This window comes from Procambarus clarkii, chromosome 8, assembly GCF_040958095.1.
Source record: "Procambarus clarkii isolate CNS0578487 chromosome 8, FALCON_Pclarkii_2.0, whole genome shotgun sequence".
In the NCBI taxonomy this organism is placed as follows: Eukaryota; Metazoa; Arthropoda; class Malacostraca; order Decapoda; family Cambaridae; genus Procambarus; species Procambarus clarkii.
Window position 1 is genome coordinate 44179571 of NC_091157.1, and position 17500 is coordinate 44197070.

Genomic DNA, 17500 nt, shown 5'->3' on the forward strand with positions numbered 1-17500 from the left:
TGTTAGGGGTGTGTTCACTCTGTCGAAGTTATTGTTGGGGTGTGTTCACTCTGTCGAAGTTATTGTTGGGGTGTGTTCACTCTGTCGAAGTTCTTGTTGGGATGTGTTCACTCTGTCGAAGTTCTTGTTGGGGTGTGTTCACTCTGTCGAAGTTCTTGTTGGGGTGTGTTCACTCTGTCGAAGTTCTTGTTGGGATGTGTTCACTCTGTCGAAGTTCTTGTTAGGGGTGTGTTCACTCTGTCGAAGTTATTGTTGGGGTGTGTTCACTCTGTCGAAGTTCTTGTTAGGGGTGTGTTCACTCTGTCGAAGTTCTTGTTAGGGGTGTGTTCACTCTGTCGAAGTTCTTGTTAGGGGTGTGTTCACTCTGTCGAAGTTCTTGTTAGGGGTGTGTTCACTCTGTCGAAGTTATTGTTGGGGTGTGTTCACTCTGTCGAAGTTATTGTTGGGGTGTGTTCACTCTGTCGAAGTTCTTGTTGGGATGTGTTCACTCTGTCGAAGTTCTTGTTGGGGTGTGTTCACTCTGTCGAAGTTCTTGTTGGGGTGTGTTCACTCTGTCGAAGTTCTTGTTGGGATGTGTTCACTCTGTCGAAGTTCTTGTTGGGGTGTGTTCACTCTGTCGAAGTTATTGTTGGGGTGTGTTCACTCTGTCGAAGTTATTGTTGGGGTGTGTTCACTCTGTCGAAGTTATTGTTGGGGTGTGTTCACTCTGTCGAAGACCTTGTTGGGGTGTGTTCACTCTGTCGAAGTTCTTGTTGGGGTGTGTTCACTCTGTCGAAGTTCTTGTTAGGGGTGTGTTCACTCTGTCGAAGTTATTGTTGGGGTGTGTTCACTCTGTCGAAGTTATTGTTGGGGTGTGTTCACTCTGTCGAAGTTATTGTTGGGGTGTGTTCACTCTGTCGAAGTTATTGTTGGGGTGTGTTCACTCTGTCGAAGTTATTGTTGGGGTGTGTTCACTCTGTCGAAGTTCTTGTTGGGGTGTGTTCACTCTGTCGAAGTTATTGTTGGGGTGTGTTCACTCTGTCGAAGTTCTTGTTGGGATGTGTTCACTCTGTCGAAGTTCTTGTTGGGGTGTGTTCACTCTGTCGAAGTTCTTGTTGGGGTGTGTTCACTCTGTCGAAGTTCTTGTTGGGATGTGTTCACTCTGTCGAAGTTCTTGTTGGGGTGTGTTCACTCTGTCGAAGTTATTGTTGGGGTGTGTTCACTCTGTCGAAGTTATTGTTGGGGTGTGTTCACTCTGTCGAAGTTATTGTTAGGGTGTGTTCACTCTGTCGAAGACCTTGTTGGCGTGTGTTCACTCTGTCGAAGTTCTTGTTGGGGTGTGTTCACTCTGTCGAAGTTCTTGTTAGGGGTGTGTTCACTCTGTCGAAGTTATTGTTGGGGTGTGTTCACTCTGTCGAAGTTATTGTTGGGGTGTGTTCACTCTGTCGAAGTTATTGTTGGGGTGTGTTCACTCTGTCGAAGTTATTGTTGGGGTGTGTTCACTCTGTCGAAGTTATTGTTGGGGTGTGTTCACTCTGTCGAAGTTATTGTTGGGGTGTGTTCACTCTGTCGAAGTTATTGTTGGGGTGTGTTCACTCTGTCGAAGTTATTGTTGGGGTGTGTTCACTCTGTCGAAGACCTTGTTGGGGTGTGTTCACTCTGTCGAAGTTCTTGTTGGGGTGTGTTCACTCTGTCGAAGTTATTGTTGGGGTGTGTTCACTCTGTCGAAGTTCTTGTTAGGGGTGTGTTCACTCTGTCGAAGTTCTTGTTAGGGGTGTGTTCACTCGGTCGAAGTTCTTGTTAGGGGTGTGTTCACTCTGTCGAAGTTCTTGTTAGGGGTGTGTTCACTCTGTCGAAGACCTTGTTGGGGTGTGTTCACTCTGTCGAAGACCTTGTTGGGGTGTGTTCACTCTGTCGAAGTTCTTGTTGGGGTGTGTTCACTCTGTCGAAGACCTTGTTGGGGTGTGTTCACTCTGTCGAAGTTCTTGTTAGGGGTGTGTTCACTCTGTCGAAGACCTTGTTGGGGTGTGTTCACTCTGTCGAAGTTCTTGTTGGGGTGTGTTCACTCTGTCGAAGTTCTTGTTAGGGGTGTGTTCACTCTGTCGAAGTTCTTGTTAGGGGTGTGTTCACTCTGTCGAAGTTCTTGTTGGGGTGTGTTCACTCTGTCGAAGTTCTTGTTGGGGTGTGTTCACTCTGTCGAAGTTCTTGTTGGGGTGTGTTCACTCTGTCGAAGTTCTTGTTAGGGGTGTGTTCACTCTGTCGAAGTTCTTGTTAGGGGTGTGTTCACTCTGTCGAAGTTCTTGTTAGGGGTGTGTTCACTCTGTCGAAGTTCTTGTTGGGGTGTGTTCACTCTGTCGAAGTTCTTGTTGGGGTGTGTTCACTCTGTCGAAGTTCTTGTTAGGGGTGTGTTCACTCTGTCGAAGTTCTTGTTGGGGTGTGTTCACTCTGTCGAAGTTCTTGTTAGGGGTGTGTTCACTCTGTCGAAGTTCTTGTTGGGGTGTGTTCACTCTGTCGAAGTTCTTGTTGGGGTGTGTTCACTCTGTCGAAGTTCTTGTTAGGGGTGTGTTCACTCTGTCGAAGTTCTTGTTGGGGTGTGTTCACTCTGTCGAAGTTCTTGTTGGGGTGTGTTCACTCTGTCGAAGTTCTTGTTAGGGGTGTGTTCACTCTGTCGAAGTTCTTGTTGGGGTGTGTTCACTCTGTCGAAGTTCTTGTTGGGGTGTGTTCACTCTGTCGAAGTTCTTGTTAGGGGTGTGTTCACTCTGTCGAAGTTCTTGTTGGGGTGTGTTCACTCTGTCGAAGTTCTTGTTAGGGGTGTGTTCACTCTGTCGAAGTTCTTGTTAGGGGTGTGTTCACTCTGTCGAAGTTCTTGTTGGGGTGTGTTCACTCTGTCGAAGTTCTTGTTGGGGTGTGTTCACTCTGTCGAAGTTCTTGTTAGGGGTGTGTTCACTCTGTCGAAGTTCTTGTTGGGGTGTGTTCACTCTGTCGAAGTTCTTGTTAGGGGTGTGTTCACTCTGTCGAAGTTCTTGTTAGGGGTGTGTTCACTCTGTCGAAGTTCTTGTTGGGGTGTGTTCACTCTGTCGAAGTTCTTGTTAGGGGTGTGTTCACTCTGTCGAAGTTCTTGTTAGGGGTGTGTTCACTCTGTCGAAGTTATTGTTGGGGATGTGTTCACTCTGTCGACGTTCTTGTTAGGGGTGTGTTCACTCTGTCGAAGTTATTGTTGGGGATGTGTTCATTCTGTCGAAGTTATTGTTGGGGTGTGTTCACTCTGTCGAAGTTCTTGTTAGGGGTGTGTTCACTCTGTCGAAGTTATTGTTGGGGATGTGTTCACTCTGTCGAAGTTCTTGTTAGGGGTGTGTTCACTCTGTAGAAGTTCTTGTTAGGGGTGTGTTCACTCTGTCGAAGTTATTGTTGGGGATGTGTTCATTCTGTCGAAGTTATTGTTGGTATGTGTTCACTCTGTCGAAGTTATTGTTGGGGTGTGTTCACTCTGTCGAAGTTATTGTTGGGATGTGCTCACTCTGTCGAAGTTATTTTTGGGGTGTGTTCACTCTGTCGAAGTTCTTGTTAGGGGTGTGTTCACTCTGTCGAAGTTATTGTTGGGGATGTGTTCACTCTGTCGAAGTTCTTGTTAGGGGTGTGTTCACTCTGTAGAAGTTCTTGTTAGGGGTGTGTTCACTCTGTCGAAGTTATTGTTGGGGATGTGTTCATTCTGTCGAAGTTATTGTTGGTATGTGTTCACTCTGTCGAAGTTATTGTTGGGGTGTGTTCACTCTGTCGAAGTTATTGTTGGGATGTGCTCACTCTGTCGAAGTTATTTTTGGGGTGTGTTCACTCTGTCGAAGTTCTTGTTGGGATGTGTTCACTCTGTCGAAGTTATTGTTGGGGTGTGTTCACTCTGTCGAAGTTATTGTTGGGATGTGTTCACTCTGTCGAAGTTCTTGTTAGGGATGTGTTCACTCTGTCGAAGTTATTGTTGGGGATGTGTTCATTCTGTCGAAGTTATTGTTGGGGTGTGTTCACTCTGTCGAAGTTATTGTTGGGGATGTGTTCATTCTGTCGAAGTTATTGTTGGGGTGTGTTCACTCTGTCGAAGTTATTGTTGGGATGTGTTCACTCTGTCGAAGTTCTTGTTAGGGGTGTGTTCACTCTGTCGAAGTTCTTGTTAGGGGTGTGTTCACTCTGTCGAAGTTCTTGTTAGGGGTGTGTTCACTCTGTCGAAGTTATTGTTGGGATGTGTTCACTCTGTCGAAGTTATTGTTGGTATGTGTTCACTCTGTCGAAGTTATTGTTGGTATGTGTTCACTCTGTCGAAGTTATTGTTGGTATGTGTTCACTCTGTCGAAGTTATTGTTGGGGTGTGTTCACTCTGTCGAAGTTATTGTTAGGGGTGTGTTCACTCTGTCGAAGTTATTGTTGGGGTGTGTTCACTCTGTCGAAGTTATTGTTGGGGTGTGTTCACTCTGTCGAAGTTATTGTTGGTATGTGTTCACTCTGTCGAAGTTATTGTTGGGGTGTGTTCACTCTGTCGAAGTTATTGTTGGGGTGTGTTCACTCTGTCGAAGTTATTGTTGGGGTGTGTTCACTCTGTCGAAGTTATTGTTGGGGTGTGTTCACTCTGTCGAAGTTATTGTTGGGGTGTGTTCAATCTGTCGAAGTTATTGTTGGGGTGTGTTCACTCTGTCGAAGTTATTGTTGGGGGTGTGTTCACTCTGTTGAAGTCCTGTGTTGCAAGTCATGTGTGCTGTCAGTGCATTCAGATTTTAGTTTGTACCTGTGCTTTATCACCTCTCTAGTCCACTACGGGCTCACCATAGCCCGTGCTACTTGGAACTATGTTCCAGGTAGCAAATCTTTAACAACAACATCTCTCGTGAGGTGGCTCGTGATATCAGGGTTCAGGGTACAAGGTTTTCCACCATATTACACACAATTCCCTTACTAATGATATTTATCCAATACTTTATTACACATTTAATTTCAGGAGTCTGCCCTTGGAGCTTGGGACATTATAATGTCCCAAGCTCCAAGGGCAGTCTGGAGCCCTTGTCTGGAGTATAAGGGCAGGGATGAGTATAGTCTGGAGTATAAGGGCAGGGGTGAGTATAGTCTGGAGTATAAGGGCAGGGATGAGTATAGTGTGGAGTATAAGGGCTAGGGTGAGTATAGTCTGGAGTGTAGGTTAGGTCAGCCTCTCTGTGTGGCCGAGTTTATGAAGATATCAGTCTTCCATTTTTATGGTTGTCTTGAGATGATTGATTGATTTTGATTGATTTGATTTGATTTTGATTTGGTGTCCAATGCATTGTTGCACATTTCCTGATGGCCTTCCGTGCAGGTGCCGCGTCTTGTAAGTAAAAAAAAACTATACATGTTGAGGAGTTGTGTATTTTTCTTTGGTCTCTATTTCATGATTAACTTTATTTGATGATTTTTGCATTCTATATTCTGGCTGGAGTGTGTTAGATTTTGCTTCTATGCCGTGATTTCTGTATGAAGGTTAGGTTAGGTTAGGTTAGGTTAGGTTAGGTTTAGGTTTAGGTTAGGTTAGGTTAGGTTTAGGTTAGGTTTAGGTTAGGTTAGGTTAGATTAGGTTAGGTTAGGTTAGGTTTAGGTTAGGTTAGGTTAGGTTAGGTTAGGTTTTGTCTCCAGTGTGTGTGTGTGAAATCTTCCTTCTTCTGCACAGTCGTCTATATTCTCTTTTTAAGTTAGATCGGTATCTTAGCTTAGAAGATATTCAATGTTTATTTTTTGTGTAAGTAATTATTCTTTACATTTTTTTTGAGTTTGTGAGTTTGGAGTTTGTGAGTTTGTGAGTTTGTGAGTTTGAGAGTTTGGAGTTTGAAAGTTTGAGAGTTACAGCTGTTTGATCTGGTATTGGGCTTTAAGTCTATCACTACACAAGGGATATTATACCTTGACGCTAGTTTACTGACCAACAAGCAAGTATACATTAATCCAATTCCTACTCCAGGACTAATGGAAACAGTTTACATACACTAATAAGCGCGGTATATACCTCTCGATGCAGATAATCCTGTTCTCAGTTCTGTTTCGCAAGGCATGTTTGGTGATTCATAATTATCTCAGTCAATGTCTCGTTTGCTGAAGTTAAAATTATTAAATGCTCATTCCCGTTGCTCATGTGTTATGGACACGCTGCCTGACATGTCATTTGTTTTACTTCGTGCGAGTAAGTCGTATTTAAGTTGTGACGTTCGTAATGAGGCCTGCATTACTTGTGAATATCGGGCCACGAGTATTAACATTTCTGCAGGCGATGAGTCACAATAACGTGGTTGAAGTATGTTGACCAGACCACACACTAGAAGGTGAAGGGACGACGACGTTTCGGTCCGTCCTGGACCATTCTCAAGTCGATTCAGCTACTGGGACCAAAACAGGTCCCAGTAGGTGAATCTTAAACAACAATCATCACAATCGACTTGAGAATGGTCCAGGACGGACCGAAACATCGTCGTCCCTTCACTTTCTAGTGCGTGGTCTGGTCAACGTTAACATTTCTAGTTGACTCAACGATCTGTTGGTTCAGTGTGACCTGGTCATAAAGGTTAAAGTCTCCTAGTAGGATAATATTCGGACCTTTCTACAGTTTCTTTCTCCCGTTCAATGATATGCGTGAGTGTAATTACTAGATTCATGTCCACTATTTTGATGTTCGATGCCCTCCAGTACATCACATGATGAGTCTAACAATAACATGCTGGTCAGTGAGTCCTCAACATCGTTCTTCTCCTCCTCCAGGCATCCTCTTTATTCACTCATACATCTATATCTATATCTATAATCTGAACATCACAACACGTAACTCTTGTATGGAAAAGTTAGGTAGATATTAGGAGAAAGCATCTAGCCAATATGATTATATAGCACTTGAAAGGGATATGAGGACATGTAGGCGGGATATGATGGGCTAGGAAGCGGGATATGAGGACAAGGAGGCGGGGATATAAGGACAAGGAGGCGGGATATGAGGTCATGTAGGCAGGATATGAGAGGCAAGGAAGCGGGATATGAGGTCATGTAGGCAGGATATGAGAGGCAAGGAAGCGGGATATGAGGACAGGGAGGCGGGATATGAGGGGCAAGGAAGCGGGATATGAGGACAAGGAGGCGGGATATGAGGGGCAAGGAAGCGGGATATGAGGACATGTAGGCAGGATATGAGGACAAGGAGGCGGGATATGAGGACAAGGAGGCGGGATATGAGGTCATGTAGGCAGGATATGAGAGGCAAGGAAGCGGGATATGAGGTCATGTAGGCAGGATATGAGAGGCAAGGAAGCGGGATATGAGGACAAGGAGGCGGGATATGAGGGGCAAGGAAGCGGGATATGAGGACATGTAGGCGGGATATGAGGACAAGGAGGCGGGATATGAGGACATGTAGACAGGATATGAGGGGCAAGGAAGCGGGATATGAGGGGCAAGAAAGCGGGATATGAGGGCCAAGGAAGCGGGATATGAGGACATGTAGGCGGGATATGAGGACAAGGAAGCGGGATATGAGGACAAGGAAGCGGGATATAAGGACAAGGAGGCGGGATATGAGGACATGTAGGCGGGATATGAGGACATGTAGGCGGGATATGAGGATAAGGAGGCGGGATATGAGGACAAGGAGGCGGGATATGAGGTCATGTTGGCCGGATATGAGGACAAAGAGGCGGGATATGAGGACAAGGAAGCGGGATATGAGGACAAGGAGGCAGGATATGAGGACAAGGAAGCGGGATATAAGGACAAGGAAGCGGGATATAAGGACAAGGAGGCGGGATATGAGGACAAGGAGGCGGGATATGAGGACAAGGAGGCGGGATATGAGGACAAGGAAGCGGGATATGAGGACAAGGAGGCGGGATATGAGGACAAGGAAGCGGGATATGAGGACAAGGAAGCGGGATATGAGGACAAGGAAGCGGGATATAAGGACAAGGAGGCGGGATATGAGGTCATGTTGGCCGGATATGAGGACAAAGAGGCGGGATATGAGGACAAGGAAGCGGGATATGAGGACAAGGAAGCGGGATATGAGGACAAGGAGGCAGGATATGAGGACAAGGAAGCGGGATATAAGGACAAGGAAGCGGGATATAAGGACAAGGAGGCGGGATATGAGGACAAGGAGGCGGGATATGAGGACAAGGAGGCGGGATATGAGGACAAGGAGGCGGGATATGAGGACAAGAAGGCGGGGATATGAGGATAAGGAGGCGGGAATATGAGGTCAAGGAAGCGGGATATGAGGACAAGGAGGCGGGATATGAGGACATGTAGGCGGGATATGAGGACATGTAGGCAGGATATGAGGACAAAGAGGCGGGATATGAGGACAAGAAGAAGCAACGATGCCAAACCGTTCCATCCACTTCCACTTAGTCCACTTCGACTATCTGGGATCGAACCTCGACCCTGCAAGAACCCAGGCCGTCGCTGAACCGACCAGTATAAGCAGTCGAGCCCCTCCCTCGCGGATACCAATAAATAGTCAAAATAAGACAACTGCCTCATTAAGAAAGCTGTTAATGAACGCTGCTTACACGTGTGAAATATTTATGTTATATTTATATGTTTATATGTTTATTTATTTATTTATTTATTTGTTTATTTATATATATATTTATATGTTATATTTATATTTATATAAATGTCAAATAATACGTTACAAATATAATTGATGTCAATCGCTTTTAATAATGTTAACAAAGAAGTTTAGAGAGTGAAGTATCAGTAAAGTCCTTTACTATTTCCAAATACAAAATATGAACTCTTGCACTCAAAAGTGTCCCAGAGTTCAACAACAACTGCGATTGACTTCTTTTACCTACATAATATTTAGTCTGGAGTATAAGGGCTAGGGTGAGTATAGTCTGGAGTGTAAGGGCTAGGGTGAGTATAGTGTGGAGTATAAGGGCTAGGGTGAGTATAATCTGGTGTATAAGGGCTAGGGTGAGTATAGTGTGGAGTATAAGGGCAGGGATGAGTATAGTCTGGAGTATAAGGGCAGGGATGAGTATAGTCTGGAGTATAAGGGCAGGGATGAGTATAGTCTGGAGTATAAGGGCAGGGATGAGTATAGTCTGGAGTATAAGGGCAGGGATGAGTATAGTCTGGAGTATAAGGGCAGGGATGAGTATAGTCTGGAGTATAAGGGCAGGGATGAGTATAGTCTGGAGTATAAGGGCAGGGATGAGTATAGTCTGGAGTATAAGGGCAGGGATGAGTATAGTCTGGAGTATAAGGGCAGGGATGAGTATAGTCTGGAGTATAAGGGCAGGGATGAGTATAGTCTGGAGTATAAGGGCAGGGATGAGTATAGTCTGGAGTATAAGGGCAGGGATGAGTATAGTCTGGAGTATAAGGGCTAGGATGAGTATAGTCTGGAGTATAAGGGCAGGGATGAGTATAGTGTGGAGTATAAGGGCAGGGATGAGTATAGTCTGGAGTATAAGGGCAGGGATGAGTATAGTCTGGAGTATAAGGGCAGGGATGAGTATAGTCTGGAGTATAAGGGCAGGGATGAGTATAGTCTGGAGTATAAGGGCAGGGATGAGTATAGTCTGGAGTATAAGGGCAGGGATGAGTATAGTCTGGAGTATAAGGGCAGGGATGAGTATAGTCTGGAGTATAAGGGCTAGGATGAGTATAGTCTGCAGTATAAGGGCAGGGATGAGTATAGTCTGGAGTATAAGGGCAGGGATGAGTATAGTCTGGAGTATAAGGGCAGGGATGAGTATAGTCTGCAGTATAAGGACAGGGATGAGTATAGTCTGCAGTATAAGGACCGATAAAATCTTAGAAACTACTGATGTTTTATGTTAATTTAATGCCTAATATTAGAGGGATAATTGAGATTTCTAATATAATATATTGCTGTCTTCAGCAAGGTACAAACTTCAGAACAAATTATTGACTTATATTTTATCTCTCGCTTCTCAAAGTGTAAATAACCCAGAGCTGAGAATGAGGGAAGAGCTGAATATATTACTGATTAACATCATTTAATTGATTAACATTATATATATATATATATATATATATATATATATATATATATATATATATATATATATATATATATATATAATATATATATATATATATATATATATATATATATATATATATATATATATATATATATATATATATATATACTCGCGTTATTAGCTGCGATAATTCTGTCATTGGCAGAATAAACGTAAAGTAACGATTAGTCGTTAATACGGCCTCGGAGCGCGAATATTTTGCATGGACTCTTCGTATTGAGTTTCTGTCAACATGTGTAGATGGTGTTTGGTTTGTTAGTTATTTTTGGTGGTAGAGAAAAGCAACAGTGTTTTTGTTATAAAAAAAAACACACTGTCAACCTCGGCTTTGGGACCGGCTTTGGGACCGGCTTTGGGACCGGCTTTGGGACCGGCTTTGGGACCGTCTTTGGGACCGGCTTTGGGACCAGCTTTGGAACCACCTTGCTTTGGAACCACCTTGCTTTGGGACCGGCTTTGGAACCGCCTCGCCTTGGGACCGGCTTTGGAACCACCTTGCTTTGGGACCGGCTTTGGAACCGCCTCGCTTTGGGACCGGCTTTGGAACCACCTTGCTTTGGGACCGGCTTTGGAACCGCCTCGCTTTGGGACCGGCTTTGGAACCACCTTGCTTTGGAACCGGCTTTGGAACCACCTTGCTTTGGAACCACCTTGCTTTGGGACCGGCTTTGGAACCACCTTGCTTTGGGACCGGCTTTGGGACCGTCTTGGGCACCCAGTTGGTGCCCAAGACGGTCCCAAGATGGAGGATGCTTGTCAGGGAGATGTGAAGGGTCTTCATCTGACAGAACATCAATACTCAGATCTCTGCTCATCATGATGCAATGAGAAATGTATTTATAAGTAAATAAGTTAACAGTATGATGTGGAAATTGCAACAAAATATTATTTCTTGCATCTTGTGAGTCAATTAAGGATATCTTTCTAAAGAAAGCGTCCCTGGTCGCCAGCACAACTGTCCAACGGTACCATTAATTAAAATGAAACCAATTTGGTGCGCGGAAGTTGAAGTACACAGTGTGTTCACTCTCTAGTTATAGCATGTTGACATGACAAACTTGAGTGTGTGTGTGTGTGTGTGTGTGTGTGTGTGTGTGTGTGTGTGTGTGTGTGGTGTGTGTGTGTGTGTGTGTGTGTGTGTGTGTGTGTGTGTGTACTTACCTAGTTGTGCTTGCGGGGGTTGAGCTCTGGCTCTTTAGTCAATTTATGTGTGTGTGTTTGTGTGTGTGTGTGTGTGTACGTACTTAATTAGTTGTGCTTGCGGAGGTTGAGCTTTGGCTCTTTAGTCAAGTTCTGTGTATGTGTGTGTGTGTACGTGTGTGTGTGTACTTACCTAGTTGTGCTTGCGGGGGTTGAGCTCTGGCTCTTTAGTCAATTTCTGTGTGTGTGTGTGTGTACGTACTTAATTAGTTGTGCTTGCGGAGGTTGAGCTTTGGCTCTTTAGTCAAGTTCTGTGTGTGTGTGTGTGTGTGTGTGTGTGTGTGTGTGTGTGTGTGTGTGTGTGTGTGTGTGTGTGTGTGTGTGTGTGTAATTACCTAGTTGTGCTTACGGGGGTTGAGCTCTGGCTCTTTAGTAAATTTCTCTTTGTGTGTGTGTGTGTGTGTGTGCATGCGTGTGTGTGTGTGCGTACGTACTTACCTAGTTGTGTTTGTGGGGGCTGAGCTCTGGCTCTTTGGTCAATTTCTCTTTGTGTGTGTGTGTGTGTGTGTGTGTGTGTGTGTACTCAACCGTTTGTACTCACCTATTTGTGTCTGCAGGATCGAGCATTGACTCTTGGATCCCGCCTTTCTAGCCATTGGTTGATTACAGCAATGACTCCTGTCCCATTTCGCTATCATATCTAGTTTTAAAATTATGAATAGAATTTGCTTCCACAACCTGTTCCTGAAGTGCATTCCATTTTTCAACTACTCTCACGCTAAAAGAAAACTTCCTAACATCTCTGTGACTCATCTGAGTTTCCAGCTTCCACCCATGTCCCCTCGTTCTGTTACTATTCCGTGTGAACATTTCATCTATTTCCACTTTATCAATTCTCTTGAGTATTTTATACGATCCAATCATATCCCCTCCTCTCCCTTCTTTTTTCTAGTGTAGTAAGGTTCAGTTCCTTCAGGCTCTCTTCATATCTCATCCCTCGTAATTCTCGGACAAGCCTCGTCGCAAACTTCTGAATCTTTTCCAGTTTCCTTATGTGTTTCTTCAGGTGAGGACTCCATGATGAGGCGGCATACTCTAAGACTGGCCTCACGTAGGCAGTGTAAAGCGCCCTAAAAGCCTCCTCACTTATGTTTCTGAATGATGCTCTAACTTTTGCCAGTGTAGAGTACGCTGCTGTTGTTATCCTATTTATATGTGCCTCAGGCGATAGGTTAGGTGTTACGTCCACTCCCAGGTCTCTTTCTCGAATCGTCACAGGCAGTTCTCCTTTCATTGTGTACTGTCCCTTTGGTCTCCTATCACCTGATTCCATTTCCATAACCTTACATTTGTTCGTGTTGAGCTCCAGTAACCATTTATCTGACCATCTCTGCAACCTGTTCAGGTCCTTTTGGAGGCTCCTACAATCCTCATCTGTTACAACTTTTCTCATTAATTTTGCGTCATCCGCGAACATCGACATGTAGGATTCCACTCCTGTAAACATGTCATTTACGTAAATTAGAAATAGAATGGGTCCCAGCACCGATTCTTGAGGTACTCCACTCGTTACCGTTCGCCAGTCCGACTTCTCGCTCCTTACCATTACCCTCTGGCTCCTTCCTGTTAGGTAGTTCCTTACCCATGCTAGAGTCTTTCCGCTTACTCCTCAACCCGTTCTCACACTTTCGTATAGTCAATATTGACTTATTAAATACGTGCATATGTGACATACTAAACATACTAGTTTACCTTGAAAAGCTTAATAGAAAACACCGACCTTACCTAACCTTCTTAGTATGTTAAGATAAGCATCTTATTGCTTCTTAATTACAATTATTACTTAACCTATTATAAGTATAGGTTAAGTAATAATTGTAATTACGAAGCAATAATATGCTTATCTTAACATACTAAGAAGGTTAGGTAAGGTCGGTGTTTTCTATGAAGCTTTTCAAGATAAACTAGTATGTTTAGTATGTCACATATGCACGTATTTAATAAGTCAATATTGACTATAAGAAAGTGCGAGAACGGGTTGTACTCCTGCCTGCCTCTCAAATTTGAGTAGCAGTCTCATGTGCGGTACTGTATCAAAGGCCTTTTGGCAATCTAGAAATATGCAGTCTGCCTAACCTTCTCTGTCCTGTCCTATCCTCGTTATTTTATCATAGAATTCCAAAAGGTTTGTTAGACATGATTTCCCTTTCTAGAACCCATGTTGTTGTTTGTTTTCAAACCTAATGTTCTCCAGGTGTGCAACCAGTCGTAGCCTAATTATTCTTTCAAGTATTTTGCAGGGGATGCTTGTCAGTGATACGGGTCTGTAGTTAAGTGCCTCCTCCCTATCACCTTTCTTGAAGATCGGCACGACATTTGCCTTCTTCCAGCAACTGGGCATTTCTCCCGACTTAAGCGACTCATTAATAAAGATCATTGCCATAGGCACGCTGAGGGCCTGCGCTGCCTCTTTTAGTATCCACTGTGATACTTTGTCTGGTCCAACCGCTTTAGTTGCATCCAGTGTTGATACCTGGGCCAGTACATGTTGGGCCGGTACATATTGGGCCAGTACACGCTGATCCGGTACACGTTGACCCCGGTACACGCTGACCCCGGTACATGCTGACCCTGGTACACGCTGACCCGGTACACGCTGACCCGGTACACGTTGGCCCGGTACACGCTGGCTCGGTACACGCTGACCCGCTACACGTTGGCCCGGTACACGCTGGCCCGGTACACGCTGACCCGGTACATGTAGGGCCGATACACGCCGACCCGGTACACCCTGACCCGGTACACGCTGACCCGGTACACGCTGACCCCGGTACACGCTGACCCGGTACACCCTGACCCGGTACACGCTGACCCGGTACACGCTGACCCGGTACACCCTGACCCGGTACACTCTGACCCGGTACATGCTGACCCGGTACACCCTGACCCGGTACACGCTGACCCGGTACACCCTGACCCGGAACACGCTGACCCGGTACACCCTGACCCGGTACACGCTGACCCGGTACACGCTGACCCGGTATACACGCTGACCCGGTATACACGCTGACCCGGTATACACGCTGACCCGGTATACACGCTGACCCGGTATACACGCTGACCCGGTATACACGCTGACCCCTGTACACGCTGACCCGGCACACCCTGACCCGGTACAAGCTGACCCGGTACACCCTGACCCGGTACACCCTGACCCAGTACACGCTAACCCGGTATACACGCTGACCCGGTACACGCTGACCCGGCACACCCTGACCCGGTACACCCCGACCCGGTACACGCTGACCCGGTTCACGCTAACCCGGTATACACGCTGACCCGGTATACACGCTAACCCGGAACACCCTGACCCGGTATACATGCTGACCCGGTATACACGCTGACCCGGTATACACGCTGACCCGGTATACACGCTGACCCGGTACACGCTGACCCCAGTACTCGCTGACCCCAGTACTTGCTGACCCCTGTACACGCTGACCCGGTACACCCTGACCCGGTACACGCTGACCCGGTACACCCTGACCCGGTACATGCTGACCCGGTACACCCTGACCCGGTACACGCTGACCCGGCACACCCTGACCCGGTACACCCCGACCCGGTACACGCTGACCCGGTATACACCCTGACCCGGTATACACCCTGACCCGGTACACCCCGACCCGGTACACGCTGACCCGGTACACGCTGACCCGGTACATGTAGGGCCGATACACGCCGACCCGGTACACCCTGACCCGGTTCACGCTGACCCGGTACACGCTGACCCCGGTACACGCTGACCCGGTTCACGCTGATCCGGTACACGCTGACCCGGTACACGCTGACCCGGTACACCCTGACCCGGTACACCCTGACCCGGTACATGCTGACCCGGTACACCCTGACCCGGTACACGCTGACCCGGTACACCCTGACCCGGTACACGCTGACCCGGTACACGCTGACCCGGTATACACGCTGACCCGGTATACACGCTGACCCGGTATACACGCTGACCCGGTATACACGCTGACCCGGTATACACGCTGACCCGGTATACACGCTGACCCCAGTACACGCTGACCCCAGTACACGCTGACCCCAGTACACGCTGACCCCTGTACACGCTGACCCGGTACACCCAGACCCAGTACAAGCTGATCCGGTACACCCTGACCCGGTACACCCTGACCCGGTACACGCTAACCCGGTATACACGCTGACCCGGTACACGCTGACCCGGCACACCCTGACCCGGTACACCCCGACCCGGTACACGCTGACCCGGTACACGCTAACCCGGTATACACGCTGACCCGGTATACACGCTAACCCGGTATACACGCTGACCCGGTATACACGCTGACCCGGTATACACGCTGACCCGGTATACACGCTGACCCGGTATACACGCTGACCCGGTATACACGCTGACCCGATACACGCTGACCCCAGTACTCGCTGACCCCTGTACACGCTGACCCTGTACACCCTGACCCGGTACACGCTGACCCGGTACACCCTGACCCGGTACACCCTGACCCGGTACATGCTGACCCGGTACACCCTGACCCGGTACACGCTGACCCGGCACACCCTGACCCGGCACACCCTGGCCCGGTACACGCTGACCCGGTATACACCCTGACCCGGTATACACCCTGACCCGGTACACCCCGACCCGGTACACGCTGACCCGGTACACGCTGACCCGGTATACACGCTGACCTGGTATACACGCTGACCCGGTATACACGCTGACCCGGTATACACGCTGACCCGGTATACACGCTGACCCCAGTACACGCTGACCCCTGTACACGCTGACCCGGTACACCCTGACCCGGTACAAGCTGACCCGGTACACCCCGACCCGGTACACGCTGACCCGGTACACGCTAACCCGGAACACCCTGACCCGGTATGCACGCTAACCCGGAACACCCTGACCCGGTATACACACTGACCCGGTATACACGCTGACCCGGTATGCACGCTGACCCGGTATACACGCTGACCCGGTATACACGCTGACCCGGTATACACTGACCCCAGTACACGCTGACCCCTGTACACGCTGATCCCAGTACACGCTGACCCCTGTACACGCTGACCCCTGTACACGCTGACCCCTGTACACGCTGACCCGGAACACCCTGACCCGGTATACACACTGACCCGGTACACCCTGACCCGGTACACCCTGACCCGGTATACACGCCGACCCCGGTACACGCTGAGCGTCGCCGACTGAGGATGTCCCCCGGATGATTGTTTTTCCATCTCGTGCGCCGTTGACTCTGTCAGTTGGCGTTACGTCGCCCCAGATTCAATCTACGATAACCTCCATGAGGCAACACATGGACCTGCTTCAAATTCCATATATATGCTAATGATTTTAGCTTAATTTTGTTTTTTTTTGGGTTCAAAATGTATATAGGTGTCAAGCGAAGGTTGCTGTTAGGAAGTCCTTGATGGCTAAGGAACTTGGCCCCCTCGCAATCGTTCCTTTGAGACGGGTGTTCGTGTGGTATGTGAAGCGACTTACGTGTTGTTTACGCTACGTATAACGAAGAGTATAACGTATAACTTACGCTGCGTATAACGTAGGATATGAGGGAGGAGATGAGGGATTAGGGGGAAAGGGAGGAAAGGTTTTAAGTTAATGAGGGAGGATAGATTGGGTATTGAGAGAGGGAGAAGATAAGGAAAGGGAAGGACAATGGAAGGGGGGGTTTAGGTTTGGAGGAGAGATAGGAAGGGGAGAAGAGAAGGTAGGAGATGGGTAGTGAGGGGTAGTGAGGGGATGTGAGGGGGAGACAGGGGGGGAGTAGTGAAGAATGACCGGTGACACAGCCAGCGACAGTTACACTCTGGTGCCTCATCTACACTCCTGGTGCCTCATCTACACTCCTGGTGCCTCACCTACACTCCTGGTGCTTCACCTACACTCCTGGTGCTTCACCTACACTCCTGGTGCCTCACTTACACTCCTGGTGCTTCACCTACACACCTGGTGCCTCACCTACACACCTGGTGCCTCACCTACACTCCTGATGCCTCACCTACATTCTTGGTGCCTCACCTACACTCCTGGTGCCTCACCTACACTCCTGATGCCTCACCAACACACCTGGTGCCTCACCTACACTCCTGGTGCCTCACCTACACTCCTGGTGCCTCACCTACACTCCTGGTGCTTCACCTACACTCCTGGTGCCTCACCTACACTCCTGGTGCTTCACCTACACACCTGGTGCCTCACCTACACTCCTGATGCCTCACCTACATTCTTGGTGCCTCACCTA